This window comes from Procambarus clarkii, chromosome 58 (assembly GCF_040958095.1).
Source record: "Procambarus clarkii isolate CNS0578487 chromosome 58, FALCON_Pclarkii_2.0, whole genome shotgun sequence".
Classification (NCBI taxonomy): Eukaryota; Metazoa; Arthropoda; class Malacostraca; order Decapoda; family Cambaridae; genus Procambarus; species Procambarus clarkii.
In genome coordinates, this window is record NC_091207.1 from 20465269 (window position 1) to 20482547 (window position 17279).

Below are 17279 nucleotides of genomic sequence, written 5' to 3' on the forward strand. Positions count from 1 at the left end.
TCTAGAAGGGTTGATTTGTAAAATAATTTGAAGATAGAGATGTAGGAAAGTGTAGCTTCTGTTTATTTCGCTTCATGTGTTATTTCTCCCTCTGCCACTAGCAAGTTTTCAAACACTGTATCAATGGGATCATCACAGCCCTCTTCATCAATGTTTATTTCAGAGTGTGAGCATGATAACCCCCTTGCATGAAACACACATCACAGACCACTTTCATCTTGCCCTTCTGCAGCTACAAGTGGCCGTCGCGCTGTCGAAACTTTCCACCAAAAATAGAGTATAACATGTTTGAGTTACATGGTCTGTGGTTCATGTCTAGCTAGTTATTATTATTATATATTATTAGTATTTACATAATTATTATTATTATATTATAAATTATTATTTATAGAACGAAACCAAGCCCTCCCAGGATACAGAGAATGTCTAGTCAGCAAATGACCACCATTTTGCAGACCCCACCCCATGGAGGCCTCTGTAATGGGTTCCATACCAGGCTATGTAATTAAATCCAATAACTATAAGCATATCATGGTAATACTCTAAAATAAATACATATAATCAATAAGTAATTGTTTAACCAGATACGTTTGATTAACAGTTGTATAAAATCGATCTTTAAAACAGGTTGTGTGACTATACCCGCCTTGATGTGGATTTAACTAGTGTTTAGACGCTGCCGCTGAAGTAAACACTCCAACGCCAGAGTATAGACACTCGCCCAGCAGGACTCCTGGTTCAACAGGGCGCATCCGATCCCACGATCGTCGTCGCCCCTAAATCAACAACAACAACTCCTGGTTCAACCGTGACGCCGAGCGGAGGTTTGGACACCTCCACTGCCTGAGACCCGCCGGATCTCGCTCCGTTTTCGCGTTCTGGATTTGATTCTGCCGTTTGGCATCCCTATTCAACGGTCCGGATTGTACAACGCCTGGTGCAAATATCACCTTGGGTCACGGGGATGTTGATAGATATTGAACGTTGTCTGGCTGGTTCTCCCGGCGGGGGTGACCGTGTCCGGCGCCAGCATGGCCGAGAGGTGCTGGGAGTTGAAGGGTCTTGGTAGGCTCCTGGTGTGCCCTCAGCCGTGGTGGGCTCCTGGTGTGCCCTCAGCCATGGTGGGCGGCCGGCTTCCGCTCTGCCGGAGGGCACCAGATGACTTTTTGCGTTTTAGTTGGGGGCCGAGTTTTTGGTTTTGCTCCCCCAGTGTTTTGTGTGTGGGGGCGGGGCCGGTGCTTGTCACCCTGAGGGAGGACTCCTGGGGCTGCCCAATCATTTGCCTGACTGTGCGTATATTTGCCGCGAGGTACATTAATTTCTGGTGATTCGTGTCCTTCGTTTCCCCCTTAAGCTTTGTGATTAACCTTTCACGGGTACGCCAGGGCGCATCCGATCCCACGATCGTCGTCGCCCCTTTATTCACAACAACACTCCACAACGTTCAGGCTGATTAATCTCTGTCGTTAAACAAACCTGTGGCAACCTGTCCTCCTAGCAAAGACTGTAACAGTGCAAGTATTTTGCACTCTTTCATGTATAATTGTGAGTTGTAATTGTGGGTGGGTGTGTGTGTATGAGGAGCGAGATGGTAGTGGAAGAGCGAGTCAGCCCCAGCTTGTGGTGACGGTAGTACTATTTAACATGGAGCCCGTTGTACTGGCTTGCGAGAGTACACAGTTTCCCAACGTTGGGGGTGGCTGGTAGATTCAGTTAGCGACCGCCTTGCACAGAGAGAAGGTGACCAGCCAGCTCACCCTTCCTGACGGGTGACATCCCAGGCACCCTCAGGGTGCATCCGTCTGAGTTGAGAAGGTGAGAGTTCAGTAATGCATTGTCTTAAACCAGAAGTGTGTCTTAGTGTTGACGAGCTAGTGAAGTCTGAACCATTTAGCCATGTATAATGTGGGCGTGTATGGAGTGGGTGATCCACCCCCCCCTTTTAATTTGGTCAATATTGTGTCAAAATAATAGAATGTTAAAATGTTAAATAGTAAGAACTATGGAAATTGAAATAATTTGATTCAATAAATGTCTATGTGTAGAATAACAAGCTTGACTTTTGTTCAGTCCTCTTTTTGAATCAATGTTCCCTCAAGTAAGAGTTAAGCCTAGAAGTAACTAGATGAACAAGTGAGAGATAACTATATTAAGCAGTGTTCCTGTCGCATTGTTAAGTGGAATTAAGATTTAGTTCCAATGATAAGTGGTGGCAGCTTATATTAGAACTTGTAAAGTAAAATTAACATCAGTATAACATCTTAGAATAATATCATAGATAGAATAATAGTCAGTCTACTCTCCCAACTCTCTCTCTATTACTTCTCCTACATTTCTCTACTCCTCCTTCCTTCTCTCCCTCCTGCCTCCCTTCTTCCCGTTCGCTCCCAGTTTTCTATTCCCGCTCGCCACTCTCTACCTCAGTTCCTGCCTCAACCTCCCCCATGTTCTATCCACCTATCCTTCATCCCTCTTTCCTCCTCCCCTCCTTCTACCTTTACTTTGCTTTACTTGACTTTCCTAATCCATCCCCCCCCTCCCCCCATTAAGAAGACCCAAAAGTACACCCGCCATGCACGGTGTACACCCATGCACCTGCCAAGCCCCTGTTTATGAATGAAACAACCCATCCTCGACTCAAGTCCATTCCATCCAGCAGCCGAACCTACAGGCACATTCATAAATTTTAACATGCTGTTCCTTTAAAACGGGAATTTTCTCAAAATTAATATTATAAAATATTAGCATATTGTGCACATATAGGTATAGGTTAGGTTGGGTGTTTAGGTTCTGTTGGTGATTATTTGTATTTGTTGTACGTGGGTGAAGCATTTACAGCGTTGTGGATCGAACAAAATTCGTCAGTGAAGCACTTGTTCCGGAAGTGTTCGAACGTCATCAGTTGTGAGTCCACAGCCCGTCCTCCAAACAAAGATCCAAAAGTGATTCCATGCACCCGCCAAACCCCCTGTTTATGAATGAATAGCGGTTTACACACGACTCACAACTGCTGACGTTCGAACATATCCGGAACAAGTGCTTCACTGACGAATTTTGTTCGAATCACAACGCTGTAAATGCTTCACCCACGTACTACAAATACAAATAATCGCCAACAGAACCTAAACATCCAACCTAACCTAACCTATGCCTATATATACACAATATGCTAATATATTATAATATTAATTTATACTTGAGAAATTTCCCGTTTTGAATGAACAGCATGTTAAAATTTATGAATGCGTCTGTGGGGTCGACCGCTGGATGTAATGGACTTGAGTTGAGGACGGGTTGCCTGTGGACCTTAGTGTGTTTTAAAAACTAAAATAAACATTAACACATTAAGTGAACTAATGTGTGTGTCAATATATATTTATTAATACAGTGTGAAGTGGGTAGAACACCATGCAGAGTTGCTGTACACCTCTTATACTTATGAAGCCTATAACATAACACTTCATAGGAGATACTCTTACCTCTTGTCATGTTCTTCAAGACAACAGTATTAGCAAGACAATCGAAGGTGTCTGTCATGACAGATTCCAAACCAGTCAGGAATTGAGCTGGTGGTGGACACTGAGCCGTCTCACACATCTGTAACCTTGTATCTTCACCAATGATTTTTTGCGGCTGTTTTTACTGGCCGAGGCCGCTCTTCCTCCTCACCATTACTTACTTCTTGGTGTTTCATCCCCCAGCATCAGTCACCATGTTGTGCCCTGCGGCGTCACGGTAAACACACTTCAGGTTTGCTATCTTTGTTTACAGATACAACACTGTCTTCTCCATAGTTGTGCCTTAGTTCAGACTTAATTGTTTTCTCAGATGGTAGATCATCCTCATATCCCTCAACACCTTCACTGAAAGAGAAAGTGTCATTCATGAGGATATTCCTCAAGGTGGGATAAAAGCATGACTTTATTGTCTCTGAAACTGTACCACTTTTGGGACGACTTCGTGTCATTCCTGAGGATATTTGGTAATGTTTCTTCCTGCATGTTGCACGGCACCTTGCAACGGCTAAATCTGTGTTGCCTCATTCATTACTTCTCTTCTCTCTGTCAAAATAGTGACCTTAATGTTCACAGTCTCCACACTGTGCACAGTCTCTACACTGTGCACAGTCTCCACACTGTGCACAGTCTCTACACTGTGCACAGTCTCTACACTGTGCACAGTCTCTACACTGTGCACAGTCTCTACACTGTGCACAGTCTCTACACTGTGAACAGTCTCCACACTGTGTACACAGTCTCCACACTGTGCACACAGTCTCCACACAGTGTACAGTCTCCACACTGTACACACAGTCTCCACACTGTGTACACAGTCTCCACACTGTACACAGTCTCCACACTGTGCACACAGTCTCCACACTGTGTACAGTCTCCACACTGTACACACAGTCTCCACACTGTGTACACAGTCTCCACACTGTACACAGTCTCCACACTGTGCACACAGTCTCCACACTGTACACACAGTCTCCACACTGTGTACACAGTCTCCACACTGTACACAGTCTCCACACTGTGCACACAGTCTCCACACTGTGCACACAGTCTCCACACTGTGTACAGTCTCCACACTGTGCACACAGTCTCCACACTGTGCACACAGTCTCCACACTGTACACAGTCTCCACACTGTGCACACAGTCTCCACACTGTGCACACAGTCTCCACACTGTGCACACAGTCTCCACACTGTGTACAGTCTCCACACTGTGCACAGTCTCCACACTGTGCACACATTCTCCACACTGTGTACAGTCTCCACACTGTGCACAGTCTCCACACTGTGAACACAGTCTCCACACTGTGCACACAGTCTCCACACTGTGCACACAGTCTCCACACTGTGCACACAGTCTCCACACTGTGCACACAGTCTCCACACTGTGCACACAGTCTCCACACTGTGCACACAGTCTCCACACTGTGCACAGTCTCCACACTGTGCACACAGTCTCCACACTGTGCACACAGTCTCCACACTGTGCACACAGTCTCCACACTGTGCACACAGTCTCCACACTGTGCACACAGTCTCCACACTGTGCACACAGTCTCCACACTGTGCACACAGTCTCCACACTGTGTACAGTCTCCACACTGTGCACAGTCTCCACACTGTGCACACATTCTCCACACTGTGTACAGTCTCCACACTGTGCACAGTCTCCACACTGTACACACAGTCTCCACACTGTGTACACAGTCTCCACACTGTGCACAGTCTCCACACTGTGCACACAGTCTCCACACTGTGCACACAGTCTCCACACTGTACACAGTCTCCACACTGTGCACACAGTCTCCACACTGTACACAGTCTCCACACTGTGCACACAGTCTCCACACTGTGCACACAGTCTCCACACTGTGCACACAGTCTCCACACTGTGCACACAGTCTCCACACTGTGCACACAGTCTCCACACTGTGTACAGTCTCCACACTGTGCACAGTCTCCACACTGTGCACACATTCTCCACACTGTGTACAGTCTCCACACTGTGCACAGTCTCCACACTGTGTACAGTCTCCACACTGTGCACAGCCTCCACACTGTGTACAGTCTCCACACTGTGCACAGCCTCCACACTGTGCACAGTCTCCACACTGTGCACAGTCTCCACACTGTGCACAGTCTCCACACTGTGCACAGTTTGATGCACACTTAAAAGATGTTTTGCCTTGTATCCTCAAGGGCTCCTCAGACGCGCCTTCACCACAAGAAAGACAATCACGAAGAAGACCAAAGACCCGATACTAGACACCTCCAAGACGCTGGCGGCCCGGGAGCGGGTTCCCGTCTTGAGGGAAGACCTTCAGCGCCTCTTTGTTTGGTATTCACTTTTCTTACATTTTTCAGACATTCTCAGGCGTTTAGGTCATTCTCGCTGAGAATGTTGTCTATCTATCAATTTACTGTTGTAGTCTATCAGTGTTTTCACACCTCTGTCAGTCTATCGGTGTCTGGGATTATTACTGTTGCTAACATTTGAAAGAGTGATCTCGTACATATATTAATGCTTCTTGAGTTATCTTGAGATGATTTCGGGGCCTTTTTTTTTTTTAGTGTCCCCGCGGCCCGGTCTTCGACCAGGCCTCCCCTCTGCTTGCAGACAACACAAAGCTAATGATGAATGTGAAAACGGAGGAGGACGACAAATGGTTACAGGAAAGAAAGTCCACTGCGAGCTCACCATAGCCCGTGCTGCTTGGAACTGTTTGTTCCAAGTAGCGAATCTTAAACAACAAACAAAAGGTTTCAGGATGGTGACCTTGACAAACTTCAGCAGTGGGCCAAAAAAAAAAAAATGGTTGCTAGAATTCAATCCCAGCAAGTGTAAGGTAATGAAGATGGGAAAGGTAGGAAGAAGGGCCGAGGGGTATCTACTCCGTATAGGTTACCTTGAGGTTACCTTGAGGTGCTTCCGGGGCTTAGCGTCCCCGCGGCCCGGTCGTCAACCAGGCCTCCTGGTTGCCGGACTGATCAACCAGGCTGTTGGACGCGGCTGCTCGCAGCCTGACGTATGAGTCACAGCCTGGTTGATCAGGTATCCTAGGGAAGACAACTGCGCAAGAGTCAGACAGAACAAAGGATTTGGGAGTATATATAATTCGGCAACTGTCTCCAGAGGAACACGGAAACAAAGTAACATCAGCAGCATATGATGAACAACAACAATAACAACAACAACAACAACAACGACCATTACCACCACCACCGTCTGGCCTCGTTTAAGATCGATTATTTCACATACGTGCTAGCGTGTACGCGCGCGCTCGCGCTATCAACCGAGAACATATCGATCCGCATTGACTCCATATGTGGGGGGAGAGGGGAGGGGGGGGAGAGGGGAGGGGGGGAGTGGGGAGAGGTGAGTAGGGGAGACAAGGGGGTGACAGTGAGTTGGGATTTGGGAGTGGGGAGATATAAGAGGGAAAAGAGCGAAGGGGAGAGAGAGAGAAAGAGAGAGAGAGAGAGAGAGAGAGAGAGAGAGAGGGATAATGATAGTGATAAGGGGAGATCCCCAATAGAAGAGTAGGTAGCAAAGAGAAAAAAAAATAGGAGGAAATAGGAACAAGGTAGAAGGTATATATATATATATATATATATATATATATATATATATATATATATATATATATATATATATATATATATATAATGGAGGTTTGATGGAGAGAAGGGGGGGGGAGATGAGGGAGCGGAGAGGGATATAAAGAGAAGGCCGAAGGAGATAGAGAAGAGAGGGAGAGGGGAGAGGTGAGATTGAGGGGAGGAAGAAGAGAGGATAGAAGGAGAGGGGGAGATATGGCCCTTATCTGCGCCCTCTGACAACAGAAGCCGCAGGAGCTGTTGCAAAAGAGAGAGAGAGAGAGAGAGAGAGAGAGAGAGAGAGAGAGAGAGAGAGAGAGAGAGAGAGAGAGACAGAGAGAGGGGGAGGGAGAGAGAGAGAGAGAGAGAGAGAGAGAGAGACAGAGAGAGGGGGAGGGAGAGAGAGAGAGAGAGAGAGAGAGAGAGAGAGAGAGAGAGAGAGAGAGAGAGAGAGAGAGAGAGAGAGAGAGAGAGAGAGAGAGAGAGAGAGACAGAGAGAGGGGGAGGGAGAGAGAGAGAGAGAGAGAGAGAGAGAGAGAGAGAGACAGAGAGAGGGGGAGGGAGAGAGAGAGAGAGAGAGAGAGAGAGAGAGAGAGAGAGAGAGAGAGAGAGAGAGAGAGAGAGAGAGAGAGAGAGAGAGAGAGAGAGAGAGAGACAGAGAGAGGGGGAGGGAGGGAGAGAGAGAGAGAGAGAGAGAGAGAGAGAGAGAGAGACAGAGAGAGGGGGAGAGAGAGAGAGAGAGAGAGAGAGAGAGAGAGAGAGAGAGAGAGAGAGAGAGAGAGAGAGAGAGAGAGAGAGAGAGAGAGAGAGAGAGAGCGCGCGAGCGAGCGAGCGAGCGAGCGAGCGAGCTTCCAACTCAACCTGAAAATCTCTTCCTCCGCTCACCTGTCTGGCCGTCAGGGACCCCTCTCTTCCCCCCCTGTCTGGTTGGTTGGGACCCTCCTCTCTGGCTGGCTTGGACCCCCCTACTCCCTGTCTGGCTACTGGGACCCCACTTCCCAGTGTCTGACATGGTTAGGACCCCCTTGTTGTGTCTAGTTATGACCCCTTCCCTGACGGACTAGCCGGGAGCCACTGCCACTGTCCAAATGGCTGGGGTCCTATCACCCAGATTTGACTGTCTGATAGAGCCCTTTTCTCCTAGCAACAGCCTGTCTATGATCCCCCCCTTCTCCGTCCTCTTACTGTCTAGCTGTCTGTCCTGGTTATTACCTCCATTACCCTGTTACACTTTCACTGTCTATAATTTTGTCTCTTTTATGTTTGACTCTCATCCTTTCTGTCTCAGTCTGTTTACATGTCTCTCTGTTGTGGCGGGGGACCACCCCGCCCTGTGTGCCAGCCCCTGGCACAGGGACCCCAGGAGCGTCCCCGAGGGCCCCCCTGTGTGTCAGCCCCTGACACACAGGGGGCCCTGTGTGTCAGCCCCTGGCACAGGGACCCCTGTGTGTCAGCCCCTGGCACAGGGACCCCTGTGTGTCAGCCCCTGGCACAGGGACCTCTGTGTGTCAGCCCCTGGTACAGGGACCCCTGTGTGTCAGCCCCTGGCACAGGGATCCCTGTGTGTCAGCCCCTGGCACAAGGACCCCTGTGTGTCAGCCCCTGGCACAGGGACCCCAGGAGTGTTCCCGAGGGCCCTTACTCATACCCACAACCCCTGGAGTGTGGAGGGGCTGAATGTGGTGGTCTCCGACGACCTCAGCCCTCCTTCAGGGCGTCTTCCGGGCCTCTTCAGACGGGGTTCAGAACTCACTCAGGCAGGTAGCGGCCAAGGTGTAAAGTTGGCTGCTCCGCTCGAGCATATCTGGGGAAGCTGGTCTACCCCGTACTCTGGTAAACTCACTCAGGCTCTCAGTTGTTCTCCTGAGAGAGCCTCGCATTTTGACATACACTCTACCTATGGCCAAAATTTGTTGTACTAGAAAGTGTTAGCAGTTCGCGAAATTGACTTACTGTCACACACACAAAGAGTGTGTGTGTGTGTGAGAGAGAGAATGATAAATTCATTAAAAGGAAGCTGCAAATAAAAGATAAAATGCAGAGAGTGAGAATAGGGAACAGGACTTCTGAGAATGAAAAAGAAAAGTATGAAACGCTAAATGAACAGTTCCAAAGTGTGTTTGTACAAAATGAGGATTTCAGAGAGCCGAACCAGATACCAATTCCAGAGCTCATCATAGAATATATAGATGTGTCTCAAGACGAAGTGGAAAAATTACTCATGGGGCATAAAGAAATAAAGAAATTGGATGAAAAGAACAAATAAAGCAGTTGGACCTGATGGAGTTTCACCTTGGGTGCTGCGAGAATGTGCAACTGAGCTGAGCATTCCACTCAAATTAATAATCCAGACATCATTGTGCATAAGAACCTTAGCAGATATATGGAAAAAGGTAAACATAGTACCAATCAATAAAAATGGTCGTCGAGAGGAACCTCTAAACTAGAGACCTGTATCATTAACAAGCGTGGTAGTCAAAACACTGAAAACTATAGTTAAAGCCAAATGAGTAGAACACGTAGAGAGTAATGACATAATAACGGACAGACAGAATGGTTTTCGGACAGGATGATCCTGTGTAACAAATCTACTTAGTTTTTATGATAGAGCCACAGAGATACTACAGGAAAGATGACTCCCACCTTGACAACGTGCGGACGTCTGGACACCTGCTCTGCTTGTGGGCCGCTGGATGACGTTCTATTTCACCGATTTTAGATTTGATAGGGTGATAGAAATAGCCTAAGCTACTATATCCCATTGAGATGTATTTTTTCTTGTCTCAATAAACATACTTGAACTTGAACTTGGATTTGATACTGCTGTTTGGCATTCCTATTCAGTGGTCTGGATTGTTACGACACCTGGCACACATATCGCCTTGGGTCACGGGGTTATTGATAGGTTTTGAACGTTTTCTAGCTGGTTGTCCTGGCGGGGTGACGGTGTCTAGGGCCGACTTGGCTAAGAGGTGCCGAGAGTTGAAGGGTCTTGGTGGACTCCTGGTGTGCCCTCAGCCATGGTAGGCTTCTGGTGAACCCATCAGCTGTGGTGGGCTCCTGGTGTCCCATCAGCCGTGGTGGGCTCCTGGTGTGCCCTCAGCCGTGGTGGGCTCCTGGTCTGCCCTCAGCCGTGGTGGGCTCCTGGTGTGCCCTCAGCCGTGGTGGGCTCCTGGTGTGCCCTCAGCCGTGGTGGGCTCCTGGTGTGCACTCAGCCGTGGTGGGCTCCTGGTGTGCCCTCAGCCGTGGTGGGCTCCTGATGTGGCCTCAGCTGGAGTGGGCGACTGGCGTCTGCTCTGCCGGAGGGCACCGGATGACTTTTTGCCTTCTGGTTGGGGGGCCGAGTTTTTGGTTTTGCTCCCCAGTGTTCTCTGTGTGGAGCAGGCCGGTGCTTGTCACCTTGAGGGAGGACTCCTGGGGCTCCCTATTCATCTGCTTGTCTGTGCGTTCATTTGCCGCATGGCGTATTAGTTTCTGGTGATACGCGTTCTTCGTTTCGTGATTAACCCTTCACGGGGTACGCCGGGGTACATCCGATCCCATGTTCGTCGTCGCCCTTTAATTCACAACAACAACTACAGGAAAGAGGTGGTTGGGTTAATTATGTCTATCTGGACCTAGAAAAGTCTTTTGATAAAGTCCCACACAAGAGGCTGTTCTGGAAACTGGAGCATGCTGGAGGACTTCATGCTCCAGTCTACTACAGGGAGACTTCAGACATGGATAAAAACAAATCTAACAGACAGATGAGGGCAGTAATCAGAGACAATGTATCTGACTGGAGGAGTGTTACTAGCGGAGAATCTCAGGGTTCAATTCTTGCATCAGTAATGTTCATCGTCTACATAAACGATCTACCAGAAGTAATACAGAATTATATGAACATGTTTGCGGATGATGCTAAGATACTGGGGAAGATAGAAGACACAGACGATTGTAATGCCCTTCAAATTGATCTATATAAAAATAACTGCTTGGATAGTCAAGTGGCAAATGGAATTCAATGTGAATAAATACCAGGTTATGAAATGTGGAATCAGAGAAAATAGACCACATACAACTTATAAATTATGTGGAAAGGATTTACCGAACTTAATAAAGAAGACTTTGAACCCATGGCTTTGTCATGGGTTCGTATCCTGGCCGGGGAGGATTTACTGGGCGCAAATCCTTAACTGTAGCCTCTGTTTAACTCAGCAGTAAAATGTGTACTTGGTTGTAACAACGATTCTTCGCGGCGGGGATCGTATTCCAGGGACCTGCCCGAAACGCTACGCGTACTAGTGGCTGTACAAGAATGTAATAACTCTTGTATATATTTAAAAAAAAAAGACCTAGGGGTGGTTTTTGATAGTAAGCTGTCACCAGAGGAATACATAAAGAACATTGTGAGAAGAGCATGTGCGTCGCTTTCCAACTTCAAACTTGCTTTTAATTATATGAATGAAGAAATGCTAAGGAAACTGTTCATGACTTTTGTGAGACCAAAACTGGAATATGCAGAGGTTGTATGGTGCCCAAATCTCAAGAATTACATAAACTGGAAAAAGTGCAGCGACATGCTACAAAGTGGCCTCTGGAACTGAAAAACAAGAGAGACTACAGGCGTTTATACCATAGCTAGAAAACAGAAGAAAAAGAGGTGATATGCTCACCACTTACAAAATACTAACAGGAATCGACCAAACTGACAAAGAGGAATTCCTGAAACCAGCAACTTCAAGAACAAGAGGACACAGATTCAAACTAAGAAAACAGAGATGCCGAAAAAAATATTAGAAAGTTTTCTTCTGCAAACAGAGTGGTAGACGGTTGGTACAAGTTAATTGAGAAGGTGGTGGAGGCCAAAACCGTTAGTAGTTTCAAAGCGTTATATGACAAAGAGTACTGGGAAGACGGGACACCATGGAACCAGTCCTGTCCCGGCCACGGAATTTAGCCATTTGGCCGTATGGCCGAAAATGGACGTAATTTGAAACTAAAAAATAATTGTAAATAATTGTTTTTCCCAAAAACAGCAAGTTAGGGGTCCTCTGGTAGGTTAAGGGGGCAGTTTTCCTAATGATTCAAAACATCATGAAAACCATTTATTGAAAGTTTCCTCTCCTAACCTAACCGAGTGTGAGAGGATGGTCTCTCAGGATTCTCCCACAGCTGACTTGAATGGCTCATTGCAGTGCACAGTGCACCGATTTCGTACACAAGCCCTATCTCTGTTAACCCTGGATAGTAAACTGGCATGTTGGGTATCTCCAGGATGCCCACTTAACCAGGAACACGTTTATAATACGGAGGCCGCTGTATGTCCAGGCAGGAAGTAGATACAGGGAAGTTAAGCATACTTGCTACAGGGTCAGTGAGTACACAGGAGGTGCCAGGCGTGAGAGAGACAGAGGAGACGTCAGCGAGGCGACAGACTGACCTCTGGGGTCAGCCTCAACCGGTGCGATGGAGAATAACAACTGTGACGTGGTCGTGACGTGTTCATGACATCACCTCTACTACTGATCATGGAATGATCAATATGATTGGTTCCTGCTCTTTTGCTGCAATGCCATTTGTCAAATTGTAATCTCTTGTGTTGTGTCCCACGATGTGCCTGGCAGCCTCTTGCAGGGTATTCACGTGAGGGAGCCCGTGCATAGAGGACGTGTCCTGTTCTGTCTGTCGGCCAATAGACAGAACACCGTCCATTCCTCACCGTCAAGTTAAACTTAGCGTCTTCTCGATATCTCACTTCCCCCTTCAGAGCAGGAGAGATTGCTGAAATAGAGGGAATACAGAGAACATATACGGCACGCATAGACGAGATAAAACACCTAAATTATTGGGATCGTCTCAAAGCTCTCCAAATGTACTCTCTAGAAAGGAGACGAGAGAGATACCAAATAATATACACCTGGAAAATACTGGAGGGTCAGGTCCCAAATCTACACAGTAAAATAACAACGTACTGGAGTGAACGATATGGAAGAAAATGCAAGATTGAACCTGTGAAGAGCAGAGGTGTCATAGGCACAATCAGAGAGCACTGTATAAACATCAGGGGTCCGCGGTTGTTCAACGTCCTCCCAGCGAGCATAAGAAATATTGCCGGAACAACCGTGGACATCTTCAAGAGAAAACTGGACGGTTTTCTAAGAGACGTTCCGGATCAGCCGGGCTGTGGTGGGTACGTGGCCCTGCGGGCCGCTCCAAGCAACAGCCTGGTGGACCAAACTCTCACAAGTCGAGCCTGGCCTCGGGCCGGGCTTGGGGAGTAGAAGAACTCCCAGAACCCCATCAACCAGGTATCAACCAGGTATCAACCAGATATACCAACGTTCGCCCGGAATCGCGATCATGACTATATTGTTTAGAAGCTTAGTGACAAATCACCAGAGGGAAACAGACTGGTATCAGGTAACCCCTGGTGACAAATTAAAATCATCTGTGAGTGACCTAGAATGAACTAAGGTAGTGCCGCTACCTAAGTAATCTGTGGGTGACTTTTACCACAGTGTACCGCATGGTACCATAAAACCTGCAGCCGCCAGCCGCCATTGTCCAGAGCGTGTAGCTAGTACCTTGGTACCTCGAGCCGCCAGCCGCCCTGCCTCAGGTACTACATGACGTCACCACCTTACTCACCGCCAGTGCCATCTAGTGTGTGTGCGTGTGTGTGTTGACATACAGCGCGCCCTCCTGCGAGTACCCACCGTGTCAAGTACGGTTTGTGGGAAAACCGTCGCCGAAACCAGTTGTCAGGCCACCTACGAGTTCTTGCATAAATGTGCCTGAGTGAGTGAATAAACCCTAACTGTAAGTACAAGATCTTGTCATTGTTTTATTGTGTCTGTCTGTGTTGATCTGAGGTATCAACCATAGTTCACACCTTCTTATACCTGACACAGGTATAGGTGAAGACACCCCGACGGTGTATGCGTGTTTGTGTGGTACCACGACATTACACTCGTCTGTGAATGTGAGCTTCCCATACACCACACATTTAGTTATTGTGTGACATTAATATTGTGCATGTTTATTGCCTGTCCCATTGACAGTATTATTGTGATTTATTGTGCATCATCATTACCTGATTATCCGGTTGGAATTCTTGTGATCCCTTTGCACACCGGTAGTTAGTGTGGGGAAACTCCAGGCAGCTATTCTCTTTTTTAAATTGACTTTAATAAGATAAAGTTATATCTTATTTATTTTTCTTAGTAAGTAAGAATTAATTGAGTGAACTGTATATATTTGTAAACTGTCTGAAATCTTCTTACACACTAATGGGAGGGACAATTGGTAGCCTAAACCACTTTGTTATGGCTTCTTAAACTACCAATTGTTTACCTTTTATTATTATAATATTATATCATACCACATGTGGTGGTTCACTTATCATTATCATACCACATATGGTGGTCTAATCTACTAGTAATAATTACTAATTATGACTACTAATACTGATACAACAAATGGCTTAGCTGAGCCAGTAGTGGGGGCCTGGTAAGGCGTGTAGGTGTAGCTTCCAGATGGGTGTGGCCCTGGCCCTTTGTGCCACGTAATGGCGGCTGGTGGGAAGGACAAGGCTTGGCAAACAAGTAGTTAATAATGTGTATGAACCAACTGTCTGCACAGATTCTTGCTGCTCCTCTCACAATTTACTTGTATGGGATGCAAGGAATTAATCAAAGTTCCCTAAACATATCAATTACAGGTATGCCATGAAGTGTGAGGGCTGTAATGTAGTACACGTACATGGTGTTTGTTTTTGTCCTACCCATAACCGACTTATTTATAAATGAAAAAATGTGTACACTATAATTTCAAATACAATACTTGATAAGCCGGATACGGTCGTTGTTGTGATGTTGATAGGCTGTATTGCTGGTTGTTGACACGTAATTGGGGTGTCTAGTTGTTTCACCAGCTCTGGAGCCTTGCACAGTGTACGGCTCTCTTTGTTATTGTTCTGGAGTGGCCCGTTGGTCTGTGTGGAGCCAACGCCCTGAGGCTGGTTCCCTCCTCAAAGTAATTTTACATTAACAATGGAACCAAGCTACCTTACGGTGTTAATAATTATATTCAGTCTTGTTGATTACTTTTTTGTTAAATCTATATACAAAACTATTCTATTAACAATGTTTAATAATGTAAATATACGATGACGTCGATGACGTCACGGAGTCTCCCATTTTCCATCCTGAAGGGATTACAGACTAAGGGAGACTGTGTTATGTGTGTGTGTGTGTGTATGTGTGTGTCAGATTCCCGACAGTTAGATTTGCCGTGTTAATGATTGGCTGTCAATTGTGTTCAATTAGGTGTTTCTCCACGAGTGGATCCGAATCGATTAGCCAGACGTCAAGAGTCTCGCTAATGCAACCATAGCCTTTCTGACGCCAATCTAAAGTAAATCAAGCACCCTTTGTATTAGTGGTTAAGTTAGTAAATAAACTACTGTTAAGCTTTATGCGGTGTTTCCGTTGAACCACTTCTGAATACTGCCAACATTACTCAAGCCTTCAGCTCTAGGTGTCTCCAACACCGAGTTGCCTAATTCACTAAACTATAAATGTGATGAAGACCCTAGGACGGCGATGAGTCACAATAACGTGACTAAAGTATGTATCGACTTGAGAATGGTCCAGGATGGACCGAAACGTCGTCGTCCCTTCATCTTCTAGTGTGTCGTCTGGTCAACAGGACCCTAGGAGTTCCTTAAAGTGTTAAAGCATTGAGGAGATTCCAACGATCAACGTGGACCAGGACCAGGTGAGGCTAGTCTGAGAAGAGACCCTCAAGGACTCTAACTCGACCTTGCTCCCAGGCCCTGTACGGTTGCTCTCGTATTTTCTCTGCTGATTCTGACAGCTTCGTGAAGCGCCTGCCACATGTACATTGGCGACGTACGCATTGCAGTCGGGAAAGCAAAATAGAAAACCCCCACACTGAGTAAGCCGGAGGACTCATAACAGAAAACGGGACAGTACGTCACTTTTTTTTAAGCCGATTTCATTTCAAATTATGTAAATTTTTGGCCGTATGGGCAAACGAGCAAATGTAATTTTATGAGGATGGATTACACCACGAGCGTAGCTCTCATCCTGTAACTACACTCTGGTAATTACACTTAGGTAATCACACACACACGTGTCCCGCAGTGTATATCAGTCCTTAAGATTCTGTATGACCACCGGTCATCAACAATATATAAACAGAGAAGAGGTATCACTCAAACACATACCATAAAAAATTATATTTAACGAAAAGAAATCAACAGCACTCAGTTGCGGCACTAGCCTTTTCATAATTTGAAACTTGGCCACTTATGGTCTCTTTAAACTTAAAAGTTCACTTGAGTGCATGCACTCACTTGTCACAAAACTAATGAATTGAACATCAACTCTAAAGCAATAGTTACCGTGACTTGCTTTGATTCATTTTATATTTAGATTAACCATAACCTCAAGTCACCAGTAAATGAACAGATAGAAATCTCAAGCCATCACTGGACACACTTAACTTATAATTCCACCAAACTTGAATCCTTTCGTGGGAAAATACAACAATCAAAATAAATCCTGGAAATATGAGCAGTCAAAACAAGAACAAGAATATCCCAATGGAGTTCCTCAGCAGTAACTCAAGGGGGAGGTATGGAGGGAAGTTTCTTAGTTATAATGAAGGAGTTAGCGATGCTGAGCAGATTCTCGGAGTAGTCATATCATAGAAGCAGCCAGGAACTTCCTCTCTCTCTCTCTCTCTCTCGGAAGAACTTGATGGCGTGTGGTCCACCTCTCTTCCTTCACTTCTTGCACTACAGCCTTGGCTCTTCACCCTTGCACCCTCACCTGAGCCAAGGAATCGATGCAACAACTCTTTTTTTTTTTTGTCTTGGCAAGTGGATAATAAGGAGGACCGGGGCGGGGGAGGATGTTGTGGAGGTTGTGTCGTCTTGGGTGAAGGGGGAACTCTCTTATATTGGCAACACAATGGTTTGTAAGTAGACCATGTTGCTCTTGCACCTCGCTAATACCTCACTCGTCATTGGTAACTAGTGGGTCTAAACTAAGACTTCCGCATAATGTAAATGTCACTGTAAACTGTCTCTGCTGCACTTAAGTTGGCTGTTACTGGGTCGCTGCTCTGCCCACACGGCAAGAATAACACAGGTTGTT